This window comes from Macaca mulatta, chromosome 3 (assembly GCF_049350105.2).
Source record: "Macaca mulatta isolate MMU2019108-1 chromosome 3, T2T-MMU8v2.0, whole genome shotgun sequence".
Taxonomy (NCBI): domain Eukaryota; kingdom Metazoa; phylum Chordata; class Mammalia; order Primates; family Cercopithecidae; genus Macaca; species Macaca mulatta.
In genome coordinates, this window is record NC_133408.1 from 189,926,125 (window position 1) to 189,940,396 (window position 14,272).

General features: G+C 40.1%; 1 protein-coding gene across 1 annotated transcript in view; it reads right to left on the minus strand.

Moving 5' to 3' along the window:
* LOC100428304 (GTPase IMAP family member 1-like) overlaps positions 1-12,696 on the minus strand; it is a 35,475-nt gene extending 22,779 nt beyond the window's left edge. The window contains exon 1 of the mRNA XM_015135220.3: positions 12,572-12,696. The gene's annotated coding sequence lies outside the window, so the exon portion shown is untranslated. The remainder of the gene's footprint in view (positions 1-12,571) is intronic.
* Positions 12,697-14,272: the final 1,576 nt, after the last annotated feature.

The following is a 14,272-nucleotide window of genomic DNA, read 5'->3' on the forward strand; positions in this document are numbered from 1 at the left end:
TGCATTCCTAAGATAAATTCCGCTTGGTCATGATGTATATTCCTTTTTGTAGATCGCTTAATTTTCTTTGCTAGTATTTTTATTGGGGATTTTCTGAATCTGTAGTTATAGGAGATAATGATATGTGTTTTTCTTTGCTTGTCTCTTTCTGGTTTGGTATCATAGAATGAGTTGGGAAGTGTTCTTCCTCTTCTAAATTTTTGAAGTTAGTGAAGAAATGGTATTAATTATTCTTAAATGTTTTGTGGAATCCACTAGTGAAGCCATCTGGGCCTGGGTTTTCTTTGTAGGTAATTTTTAAAATTACTAATTGAATCTATGTGTTTTGCTAATTGAATCTATGTATAGGTCTATAATGTACTATGGAAATAGCCTGTCAGTAGTTTTAGATCAAACTTTGGTCACATTGCTAACTCCTCTCTTCTTCCTGTTGATTGCGTGGATTTTGCAGAGGTTGATTTTTCCCTTTTTGTTGTTATTTATTGTATTAGAATAAAATTGCTAAATGGGGACCTGGGTAGCCATTTAGCAATTTTATTCTAATACAATAAATAATTATCCATTGACATTGTCTTCTGGGTTACTATATTTATCTGTAAGTCATTGGTCTCCCACTAATTGCAAATCTGTTGTGCTTATAAAGGATAAGAGAACTGCTGAAGACTGGTTCCAAGCTAGCTGAATAGGAACAGCTCCAGTCTGCAGCTCCCAGTGTGATCGATGTAGAAGATGGGTGATTTCTGCATTTCCAACTTAAGTACCTGGTTCATCTCACTGGGACTGGTTGGACAGTGGGTGCAGCCCACGGAGGGCGAGCCGAAGCAGGGCAGGGCCTTGCCTCACCTGAGAAGCACAAGAGGTTGGGGTAATTCTCTTTCTTAGCCAAGGGAAACCGTGACAGACTGTACTGGGAAAATCGGGACACTGCCACCCAAACACTGTGCTTTTCCAATGGTCTTAGCAAACGGCACACTAGGAGATTATATCCTGTGACTGGCTCAGCAGGTCCCATGCTGATGGAGCCTTGCTCACTGCTAATGCAGCAGTCTGAAATCAAACTGTGAGGTGGCAGCCTGGCTGGGGGAGGGGTGTCCATCATTGCTGAGGCTTGAGTTGGTAAATAAAGTGGCCCAGAAGATTGAACTGGGTGGATCCCACTGCAGCTCAATGAGGCCTGCCTGCCTCTATAGACTCCACCTCTGGGGGCAGGGCATAGCTGAACAAAAGGCAGCAGAAACTCCTGCAGACTTAAACGTCTCTATCTGACAGCTCTGAAGAGAGCAGTGGTTCTCCCAGAACAGTGTTTGAGCTCTGAGAATGGACTGACTGCCTCCTCAAGTGGTTCCCTGACCCCATGTAGCCTAACTGGGAGACATCTCCCAGTAGAGGCTTACTGACACCTCATTCACTGAGGTGCCCCTATGAGACGAAGCTTCCAGAGGAAGGATCAGGCAGCAATATCTGGTGTTCTGCAATATTTGCTGTTCTGCTGCCTCTGCTGGTGATACCCAGGAAAACAGGGCCTGTAGTGGACCTCCAGCCAACTCCAACAGACCTGCAGCTGAGGGACATGACTGTTAGAAGGAAAACTAACAAACAGAATGGAATAGCTTCAACATCAACAAAAAGGACATCCACACCAAAACCCCATCTATTAAGTCACCATCATCAAAGACCAAAGTTAGATAAAACCACAAAGATGGGGAGAAACAAGGGCATAAAAACTGAAAATTCTAAAAAACAGAGTGCCTATTCTCCTCCAAAGGATTGCAGATCCTTGCCAGCAATGGAACAAAGCTGGATGGAGAATGACGTTGACAAGTCAACAGAAGTAGGCTTCAGAAGGTCGGTAATAACACACTTCTCTGAGCTAAAGGAGGATGCTTGAATCCATTGCAAGGAAGCTAAAAACCTTGAAAAAAGATTAGACAAATGGCTAACTAGAATAAACAGTGTAGAGAAGACCTTAAATTACCAGACAGAGCTGAAAACCATGGCATGAGAACTACGTGATGCATGCACAAGCTTCAGTGGCCGATTTGACCAAGTGGAAGATAGAGTATCAGTGATTGAAGACCAAATTAATGAAATGAAGTGAGAAGAGAAGTTTAGAGAAAAAAGAGTAAAAAGAAATGAACAAAGCCTCCAAGAAAATATGGGACTATGTGAAAAGAGCAAATCTACATTTGATTGGTGTACCTGAAAGTGATGGAGAGAATGGAACAAAGCTAGAAAACATCTCTAGGATATAATCCAGGAGAACTTACCCAACCTAGCAAGGCAGGCCAATATTCAAATTCAGGAAATACAGAGAACACCACAAAGTTACTCCTTGAGAAGAGCAACTCCAAGACACATAACTGTCAGATTCACAAAGGTTGAAATGAAGGAAAAAATGTTAAGGGCAGCCAGCGAGAAAGGTCGGGTTACCCACAAAGGGAAGCCCATCAGACTAATGGCGGCTCTCTCGGCAGAAACCCTACAAGCCAGAAGAGAGTAGGGGCCAATATTGAACATTCTTAAATAAAAGAATTTTCAACCCAGAATTTCATATCAAGCCAAACTAAGCTTCATCAATGAAGGAGAAATAAAATCACTTACAGACAAGCAAATGCTGAGAGATTTTGTCACCACCAGGCCTTCCTTACAAGAGCTCCTGAAGGAAGCAATAAACATGGAAAGGAACAACCGGTACCAGCCGCTGCAAAAACATGCCAAATTGTAAAGACCATCAATGCTAGGAAGAAACTGCATCAACTAACAGGCAAAATAACTAGCTAACATCATAATGACAGGATCAAATTCACACATAACAATATTAACCTTAAATATAAATGGCCTAAATGCCCCAATTAAAAGACACGGACTGGCAAATTGGATAAAGAGTCAAGACCCATCAGTGTGCTGTATTCGGCAGACCCATCTCACGTGCAGAGACACACATAGGCTCAAAGTGAAGGGATGGAGGAAGATCTACCAAAAAAATGGAAAGCAAACAAAACAAAACAAAACAAAAACAAAAACAAAAACAGAAAAACCGGGGTTGCAATCCTAGTCTCTGATAAAAACGACTTTAAACCAACAAAGATCAAAAGAGACAAAAAAGGCCATTACATAATGGTAAAGGGATCAATTCAACAAGAAGAGCTAACTATCCTAAATATATATGCAACGAATACAGGAGCACCCAGATTCATAAAGCAAGTCCATAGAGATTTACAAAGAGACTTAGACTCCCACACAATAATAATGGGAGACATTAACACCCCACTGTCAATATTAGACAGATCGATGAGACAGAAGGTTAACAAGCATATTCAGGACTTGAACTCAGCCCTGCATCAAGCACACCTAACAGACATCTACAGAACTCTCCACCTCAAATCAACGGAATATACATTCTTCTCAGCACCACATCACACTTTTTCCAGAACTGACCACATAGCTGGAAGTAAAGCACTCCTCAGCAAATGCAAAAGAACAGAAATCACAACAAACTGTCTCTCAGACCACAGTGCAATCAAATTAGAAATCAGGATTAAGAAACTCACTCAAAACCACACAACTACATGGAAACTGAACAACATGCTCCTGAATGACTACTGGGTAAATAACGAAATGAAGGCAGAAGTAAAGATGTTCTTTGAAACCAATGAGAACAAAGACACAATATACCAGAATCTCTGGGACACGTTTAAAGCAGCGTGTAGAGGGAAATTTATAGCACTAACTGCCCACAAGACAAAGCAGGAAAGATCTAAAATAGACCCCTTAACACCACAATTTAAAGAACTAGAGAAGCAAGAGCAAACAAATTCAAAAGCCAGCGGAAGGCAAGAAATAAGTAAGATCAGAGCAGAACTGAAGGAGACAGAGACACAAAAAACCCTTCAAAAAATCAATGAATCCAGGAGCCGGCATTTTGAAGAGATCAACAAAATTGATAGACTGCTAGCAAGACTAATAAAGAAGAAAAGAGAGAAGAATCAAATAGACACAATAAAAAATGATAAAAGGGATATCACCACTAATCCCACAGAAATACAAACTATCATCAGAGAATACTATAAACACCTCTATGCAAATAAACTAGAACGTCTAGAAGAAATGGATAAATTCCTGGACACATACACCCTCCCAAGACGAAACCAGGAAGAAATTGAATCCCTGAATAGGCCAATAACTGGCTCTGAAATTGAGGCAATAATTAAGAGCCTACCAACCAAAGAAAGTCCAGGACCAGATGGATTCCCAGTCGAATTCTACCAGAGGTACAAAGAAGAGCTGGTACCATTCCTTCTGAAACTATTCCAATCAATAGAAAAAGACAGGCCAGCATCATCCTGATACCATAGCCAGGCAGAGACACAATGGAAAAAAGAGAATTTTAGACCAATATCCCTGATGAACATCGAGGTGAAAATCCTCAATAAAATACTGGCAAACCAAATCCAGCAGCACACCAAACAGCTTATCCACCAAGATCAAGTTGGCTTCATCCCTGGGATGCAAGGCTGGTTCAACATATGCAAATCAATAAGCATAATCCATCACATAAATAGAACCAAGGTCAAAAACCACAATTAGTAGAGCAGATAAGGCCTTTGACGAAATTCAACAGCCCTTCATGCTAAAAACTCTCAATTAACTAGGTATTGATGGAACATATCTCAAAATAATAAGAACTATTTATGACAAACTCACAGCCAATATCATACTGAATAGGCAAAAACTGGAAGCATTCCCTTTGAAAACCGGCACAAGACAGGGATGCCCTCTCTCACCACTCCTATTCAACATAGTGTTGAAAGTCCTGGCCAGGGCAGTCAGGCAAGAGAAAGAAATAAGGGTATTCAGTCAGGAAAAGAGGAAGTCAAATTGTCCCTGTTTGCAGATGACACGATTGTATATTTAGAAAACCCCATCATCTCAGCCCAAAATCTCCTTAAGCTGATAAGCTACTTCAGCAAAGTCTCAGGATACCAAATCAATGTGCAAAAATCACAAGCATTCCTATACACCAATCACAGAGAAACAGAGAGCCAAATCATGAGTGAACTCCCCTTCACAATAGCTTCAAAGAGAATAAAATACCTAGGAATACAATTAAAAATGTATGTGAAGGACCCCTTCAAGGAGAACTACAAACCACTGCTCCATGAAATAAAAGAAGACACAAACAAATGGAAGAACATTCCATGCTCATGGATAGGAAGAATCTATATCATGAAAATGGCCATACTGCGCAAGGTAATTTATGGATTCAATGCCATCCCCATCAAGCTACCAGTGACTTTCTTCACAAAATTGGTAAAAACTACTTTAAAGTCCATGTGGAACTAAAAAAGAGCCTGCTTTGCCAAGACAATCCTAAGCCAAAAGAACAAAGCTGGTGGCATCACGCTACCTGACTTCAAACTACACTACAAGGCTTCAGTAACCAAAACAGCATGGGTACCAAAACAGAGATATAGACCAATGGAACAGAACAGAGGCCTCAGAAATAACACCACACATCTACAACCATCTGATCTTTAGCAAACCTGACAAAAACAAGAAATGGGGAAAGGATTCCCTAGTTAATAAATGGTGCTGGGAAAACTGTCTAGCCATATGTAGAAAGCTGAAACTAGATCCCTTCCTTTCCCTTTATACAAAAATCAATTCAAGATAGATTAAAGACTTAAATGTAAGACATAAAACCATAAAAACCCTAGAAGAAAACCTAGGCAATACCATTCAGGACATAGGCATAAGCAAGGACTTCATGTCTAAAACACCAAAGGCAATGGCAACAAAAGCCAAAATAGACAAATGGGATCTAATTAAGCTAAAAAGCTTCTGCATGGCAAAAGAAACTACCATCAGAGTGAACAGGCAACCTACAGAATGGGAGAAAATTTTTGCAATCTACTCGTCTGACAAAGGGCTAATATCCAGAACCTACAAAGAACTTAAACAAACTTACAAAAAAAAAATCAACCCGATAAAAATGTGGGCAAAGGATATGAACAGACATTTCTCAAAAGAAAACATTTATGCACCCAACAGACACATGAAAAAAATGCTCATCATCACTGGTCATCAGAGAAATGCAAATCAAAACCACAATGAGATACCATCTCATGTCAGTTAAAATGGTGATCATTTAAAAAATCAGGAAACAACAGGTGCTGGAGAGGATATGGAGAAATAGGAATGCTTTTACACTGTTGGTGGGATTGTAAACTAGTTCAACCATTGTGGAAGACAGTGTGGTGATTCCTCAAGGATCTAGAACTAGAAATACCATTTGACCCAGCAATCCCATTACTGGGTATATATACCCAAAGGATTATAAATCATGCTACTATAAAGACATATGCACACGTATGTTTATTGTGGCACTATTCACAATAGGAAAGACTTGGAACCAACCCAAATGTGCATCAATGATAGACTGGATTAAGAAAATGTGGCACATACATGCCATGGAATACTATGCAGCCATAAAAAAGGATGAGTTTGTGTCCTTTGTAGGGACACGGGTGAAGCTAGAAACCATAATTCTGAGGAAACTATCTCAAGGACAGAAAACCAAACACTGCATGTTCTCACTCATAGGTGGGAACTGAACAATGAGAACACTTGGACACAGGGTGGGGAACATCACACACTGGGGCCTGTCGTGGGGTGGGGGTTGGGGGAGGGATAGCTCTAGGAGAAATACCTAATGTAAATGACTAGTTGATGGGTGCAGCATACCAACATGGCACATGTATACCTATGTAACAAACCTGCATGTTGTGGGCATGTACCCTAGAACTTAAAGTATATATATATATATATATGAAAAAAAAGAATATATAACAATAAAAAAGAGAACTGCTGATGCCTCTTTATATTTTCAGATAGTCATTTATAATATTTCTCAGCTTAGAAATGTGTCATTTAAATACTATTTTCAAATTATCTTTCCTCATAACGAACAATTTAAAAACACGGAGTCTGCTCCACTGTTTATTAGCTACATAAGTTTTCAGAACTTCATTGTTAGGGTTTAGAAAAGTAGCAACACACATAAGCACCTGTTCCAATTCACAGCAAACTTTATTTTGTTTAGCTCATGTCAGAGTCAAGAATGATAATGATTGCACCTCCGAATAAGGCACTGGTGTGGGTTTGGAGACTCAGAGGAATACTCTTCTGCCTCATCTCTGGGCCAGCACCAACTGGAAGAAGGACCAAAGGAGGAGACAGAGCACAGTTGAAAGCAGTCTCCATGGTGATATTTCTTCTTGGCACTGTCTGTCTCTTTCAGATTTCTTCTGAATACTTTAGCAGATGCAAAGATGGAGACCTGGGCCTTGTAGCATAACCTTTCTAGCCTGTGATTTGACCACAGCTTTAAGTGATGGGTAAGACAGAATGGGAAGGAGGTAAGGCAGGAAATGGCTGTGGCTGAGGCAGGATGCATTTTTTTTTTAAATGAACCAGTGAATTTACAATAAATCATCTTGTAGCTTATTTCTTGAAGATATAAGGGATTACGGGAAACAGAAGAAGAAAGGGTGTTAAATTGAAAACAAAATGAGGAAATTAAGATAATAGCAGAAATCGCACAAGCCTAATTATAAATTCTAGAGAGAGGGTAAGTTACTGAATGCTATCTGGTGGCGATGGCAACCTCTTAATTATTTCCCCAGTTTCTGTTCTCCTAAGCATATTTTGCTTCCACAATTAGTATTATGGAATGGCTAAGAATTCAGGAGTGTATAAGCAAATCCTGGATTTTAGAGGGGTGGGGCTAAAAAGACTGTGTAAACAAGTATGGAAGGAATCTGGGGTGTGGAGAGAGTAGCAGAAACCTATGGAAGAAAAATACCTGCTTCCTTGCTTCATGCTTTGTTGGCTGTTCTGTGCCGAGTAATACATAAAGCTGGTATCTGTAACTGTCTGCACATTACTCACATGACCATAGGGCCTCAACGGCACTGGGAGAAGAGGGCTTGTACTAATATTGCTCCCTCATGTCGGACTCCTCAAGAGAAGTCCTAGGACTGTTCTGTCCCTTGTGGTCTCTCTTTGAGGATCATTGTTCTCTGCACCACTTTGTAGGTTTATAAATATGTTCTGACCAACATACCACCCTGTAGGTTTGTAACTATGTTCTGACCAACATCTGAGAAGTACTGTGGGTAGGTGGGCCAGGGCTCATGATTTGAGAGAGTCTGGGAATTTGTACTCATTGGGTAAGGCCTAAAGATACTGGTGCTTAGTAACATTTTTCCCCTTTAAAGCCATAGATATTACCAGTGGCAGAATCAGACTCATACACTTTTCCACTGACACTGCGTTTTGTATAGTAATGGGAGACATCCAGTGCTGATATGCTAACCTGAGAATCTACTACTGGAGCTCATGGAACAAAGCAGGCGTCATTGGGCTAACAGGAAGATACCGTTTACTCTTAAACAACTCAGATAAAGTTAGTAATCTTGTGCTGACAGTGTCCCCCAGGGAGAAATCCCCTGTATATTTAAATGCATTAAAGCTTGTTTTGTTTCATTTTAAGGGATAACACCCTCCTCTTTAGTGATAAAACAGTTGTTTTGATATAAATTGGAAATTCTGTAAGAGTAGGCAATCGGCTCCTGCTGGTGAGACTGGGACATGCTTTTAGGCAGAGGTGGCCTTATAAGCTGCTCAGCTCTTCCTGTTTCAACTGTCTGTCTGCTCCTCATAGGATTCAAAGGCCTGTTTGCACACCTTAATTTCCCATGACTGTCTTTAAAGGTAACACTTTTTTTTGTCTTGGTGTTTATAAATTGATGACAAAAGTTAAATACTTCTGCCAAAGGATCTGAGGTAGGAAAGGGTAAAGTAAAAGGGAGTGGGTTGAAGGCAGCTGCAGAGTCAGAGAGACCCGGCAAATGAAAAGTACCCGAGGAACAGTCTCAGGTAATGTCTAAAATGACCTTCGGAGAAAGCCCACAGCTACTTCTCTCATCAGCGAGAGTTTCATGTTCCATCTGGGCCAGATATGTGGATGAGGAATGAGGAAGGATGTACAGGTGCACTTCATTTTATTGTACCTCACTTCATTGCAGTTTGTGGATGACGTGCTTTCTACAAATAGAAGAAACCCTGCATCAAGCAAGTCTGTTGGTGCCATTTTCCCAACAACACGTGTTCACTTTTTGTGTCTGTGTCACTTTTTGACAATTCTCACAGTATTTCAAACATTTTCATTATTGTCTGTCCTGATGATTTGGGATCAGTGATCTATGATGTCCCTATTGTAATTGTTTTGGGGTGCCACAAACTGCACCTTATAAGAAGATGAACTTAATTGATCATTGTGTGTTCTGACTGCTCCACCATGCAGCTGTTCCCTTGTCTCTCAACCTTGCCTCAGGCTTCCCTATTCCCTGACACAACAATATTGAATTGCAGCCATAAAAAAGGATGAGTTTGTGTCCTTTGTAGGGACATGGATGCAGCTGGAAACCATCATTCTCAGCAAACTATCGCAAGAACAGAAAACCAAACACTGCATGTTCTCACTTATAGGTGGGAACTGAACAATGAGATCACTTGAACTCGGGAAGGGGAACATCACACACCGGGGCCTATCATGGGGAGGGGGGAGGGGGAAGGGATTGCATTGGGAGTTATACCTGATGTAAATGACGAGTTGATGGGTGCTGACGAGTTGATGGTTGCAGCACACCAACATGGCACAAGTATACATATGTAACAAACCTGCACGTTATGCACATGTACCCTAGAACTTAAAGTATAATAATAATAATAAAAAAAAAACCTTACAGTGGCCTCTAAGTGTTCAAATGAAAGGCAGAGTCGCACACTTCTCACCTTAAACCAAAAGCTATACACGATTAAGTTTAGTGGGGAAGGTATGTGAAAAGCTGAGATAGACCAAAAGCTAGACCTCTTGCACCAAACAATTGGCCAAATTTGAATGCCAAAGTAAAGTCATTGAAGGAAATTAAAAGTGCTACTCTAGTGAATACATGAATGATAAGAAAGCTAAACAGCCTTACTGTTGATATAAGGAAAGTTTTATGGGTCTGGATAGAAGATTAAGCCAGCCACAACTTTCCCTTAAGCCACAGTCTAATTCAGAGCAAAGACCCCACAATTTTATATAGGCGGACAGAGGTGAGGAAGCTGCAAGAAATAAGTTTGAAGCTAGCAGATGTTGGTTCATGAGGTTTAAGGAAATTACTTGTCCCCATTACATAAAAGTGGAAGGTGAACCAGCAAGTGCTGATGGAGAAGCTGCAGCAAGTCATCCAGAGGATCTAGTTAAGATCACTGATGAAGATGGCTACAATGAACAACAGATTTTCGATGGAGACAAAACAGACTTTTGTAGGAAGATTATACATTCAGGACTTTCATTGCTTGAGTGGAGAGGTCAATGCCTGGCTCCAAAGCTTCAATGGGCAGGCCGACTCTCTCATTAGGGGCTGATGCAGCTGATGACTAAGTTGAAGTCAATGCTCACTTACCATTCCAAAAAACCCTAGAGCTTTTAAGAATTATGTTAAATCTATTCTTCCTGTGCTCTATAAATGGAACAATAAAGCCTGATGACAGCACATCTGTTTACAGTATGGCTTACTGAATATTTTAAGCCCACTGTTGATACCTACTGTTTAGAAAAAAAATTCCTTTCAAGGTATTACTGCTCATTGACAATGCATTTGTTCACCCAAATCTCTTATGGAGGTGTACAAGGAGATTTCATGCCTGCTAATACAACATCCCTTCTGCAGCCCATGGATCAAGGATAATTCTGACTTTTGAGCCTTATTATTTAAGAAATACATTTTGTAAGGCTATAGTTGCCATAAATAGTTCCTCTGATGGACCTGGGCAAAGTAAATTGAAAACTTTCTGGGAAGGATTCACCATTCTAGATGCCATTAACAACATTCATGATTTATGAGAGGAGATAAAAATATTAATATTAACGAGTTTGGAAGAAGTTGATTCCAACCCTCATAGATGACTTGGAGGGGTTCAAGACTTCATTGGAGGGAATCACTACAGATATGGTGGAGGTAGCAAGAGAAGTAGAATTAGAAGTGGAGGCCAGGTGTTTTAGCTCATGCCTGTAATCCTAGCAATTTGGGAGGCCAAGGTGGGAGGATCACTTGAAACTAGGAGTTTGAAACCACACTGGGCAACACAGTGAGATCCTGTCTTTACAAAAAATAATTAATCAGGCATGGTGGTGTGTGCCTATAGTACCAGCTGCTTGGAAGGCTGAGGTGTGAGCATCACTTGAACCCAGGAGTTCAAGGCTGCAGTGAGCTATGATCACATGACTGTACTCAAGCCTGGGTGACAGAGTGAGACCCTGTCTCTAACAACAAAAAAGAATGTAGGCTGAAGATGTGACTGAATTACTGCAATCTCATGATAAAACTTGAATGGATGAGGAGTTGCTTCTTATGGATGAGCAAATAAACTGATTTCTTGAGATGAAAACTACACTATGAGAATGAAAAGGCATAAGAATGATACAATGGACTTTGGGGACTTCGGGAAAGGGTGGGAGGGGGTGAGGAATAAAAGACTACACACTGGGCACAGTGTACACTGCTCAGGTGATGGCACCAAAATCTCAGAAATCACGACTACGGAACCTATCCATGTAACCAAACACTACCTGACCCCCCAAAACCTATTGAAATAAAAAATAAATAAAATCTCCTTCTTCATCTTAAAAAAAAAAAAGAAACTACTTTTGGTGAAGATGCTGTGAACATTATTGAAATGACAACAAAGGATTTAGAATAATTAAATAAACTTGATAAAACAGCCGCAGGGTTTGAGAAGATCGATTCCAAGTTTGAAGGAATTTCTACTACACTTAAAATCCTATCAAACAGCATCACACATGCTACAGAGAAACATTTTGTGAGAGGAAGAGTCATTCTATGTGACAAATGTCATTGTTATTTTATTTTAGGAAATTGCTACAGCCACCCCAGCCTTCAGCAATCACCATCTTGACCAATCAGCAGCCATCAATACTGAGGCAAGTCCCTCCACCAGCAGAAAGATTATGACTCACTGAAGGCTCAGAGGATTGTTAGCATCTTTTGGCAATAAAGTATTTTTAAATTAAAGCATATACATTGTTTCCTAGACATAATGCTATTGCACATGTAATAGACTACAGTGTAGTATAAACATAACTTTTATATGCACTGAGAAACCAAAAAATTCATGTGGCTCTTTTTATAGTTACATTTGCTTTATTGCAGTGGCTGGCATTGAACTTGCAGTATCTCTGAGGTGTGCCTGTAGTATCTATAAAGGGGTTAGAAGGGTACTCAGCATACAGTAAGTGATCAGCAAGTGTCAGCCAGTAGTAGTGGTGTCAGCAATAGTGATGGTAATGGTAATACTCTTGATGTCAGTCTCAGGATCATGGTTTGGTCTCCTTAAGCTCATGTATTATATAATTTCACATCATAGGTGTCCAGATACATAAATAGAACTGAAGGCTCTAAAGGGAGAGACAGAGGTGGCAGACTTGGAAAACACTTACCTCGTGTTACCTATACACTGCAGACAGCCTCACCTTCCAATTCCAAGAAAGGACTGTGCCTTACTAGCAGATACGAAAGTTCTCAGTTGCTGTTGATTTGTGGTTCAGCAGCTCCTCCTCTGCCTATGTATCTGAAAACACTTCCCTCCTAAGTCTTCAAAAAAGGCAAAATCATAAACTTCTGCTACAAAACATCCCTTCCTTCAGGCAGGGATCAATGTGGGGACAGACATTGGGCCTGACCCAGTTTGTCTTTTATCTGGACCGTCAGATAGATGATGGGTGATGAAGGCAGCCAGGGACACCAGCACTAGGGCCTTATTTAGACTGTGATATCTGAGAGTGGTTTTCATTTAATCAGGTACAATAAGGCCACTACTGAGGAATAGTGATTAATATTCTATGTGAGACTAATGCCTCCAAAACCCTCCCAAGAAAATTGACATTGTACCTGTCATCCAGGCTCCTAGTCTCACAGGCAGTAAGTCAGTCTGCTACCTGTCAGGCTGGGAACCTCTGCAAATTTTGGAGACCTCACAAAAAAGTAAAATTCACCTACATTTATAAGAACTGCATGTAAAATCTATTGGAAAAAGTGTCTTTGTCTTGGTTTTCTACATTTGTGATAGAAAACAAATAATAGAACTTTTCAAGATTGTAATTCAAGATTCATTTTGAAAATTTCCAAACAGAAGTTCATTCTTTGGCATTGGTAGTTATTTAACACTGTTAGGCTCTGGATTTCCTGAGCAAGCTTAGGAAGGCCTATCTGGCTAATTAAAACTCTTGCTGTATATTTGTAAATAACCAAGCCATACATAATAATGGTGTTGAGGGATCAAGAATCATTGTTGGAGATTATGTATGATTACAAGGTAGTAAATGACATTAAAATGATCCAACATATGGAAATAAGCAAAATAGATTAATGGGTATTCTTTCCGTGTGATTCGAGGCTTGGCTGATGTCTAAGATACTACAACTCTGTTGAGAGGTAACTTGCAATTTTGCTTATAGACAAGTAAATAATTTTTTTGTCTGGCAGAACATATACCCCAAAATTACATTTTATGACTGATATGGTTTGGGTCTATGTCCCTGCCCAAATTTCATGCCAAATTGTAATCCCCAATGTTGGAGGTGGGGCCTGGTAGGAGGTGATTGGGTCATGGGGGTGGTCCTTCAGGAACGGTTTGGCACCATCCCTTGATGCAGTTCTTGTGATAGTGGGTAAGTTCTGACGAGATCTGGCTGTTTAAAAGTGTGTAGCACTGCCACCTTCCACTCTTGCTCCTGCTCCAGCCATATAAGACATGCATACTTCCCCTTTTCCTTCCAACATATTGAAAGTTTCCTGAGGTCTTCCAAGAAGCCATCATGCTTCCTGCACAGCCCATGGAACTGTGAGCCAATTACACCTCTTTTCTTTTTAAATTACCCAGTTGCAGGAATTTCTTTATAGGAGCACAAGAACAGACTAATACAATGACCATCTTAGGAACAGTCATTAAATGGGCACACGGGAAACCTTATCCCCTTACAAATGTCCTTTGAACTAATTATAATATCTTACTGGTTTCCTCATTAATCAATAAGTTAAGTAAAATCTTTTACATGTATGTATTTTAAATTTGCATGAAAATCATGACCTTGCTTTTTTTTTTCTTTTAATTTTACTTTAACAGGAAACACAGAAATATC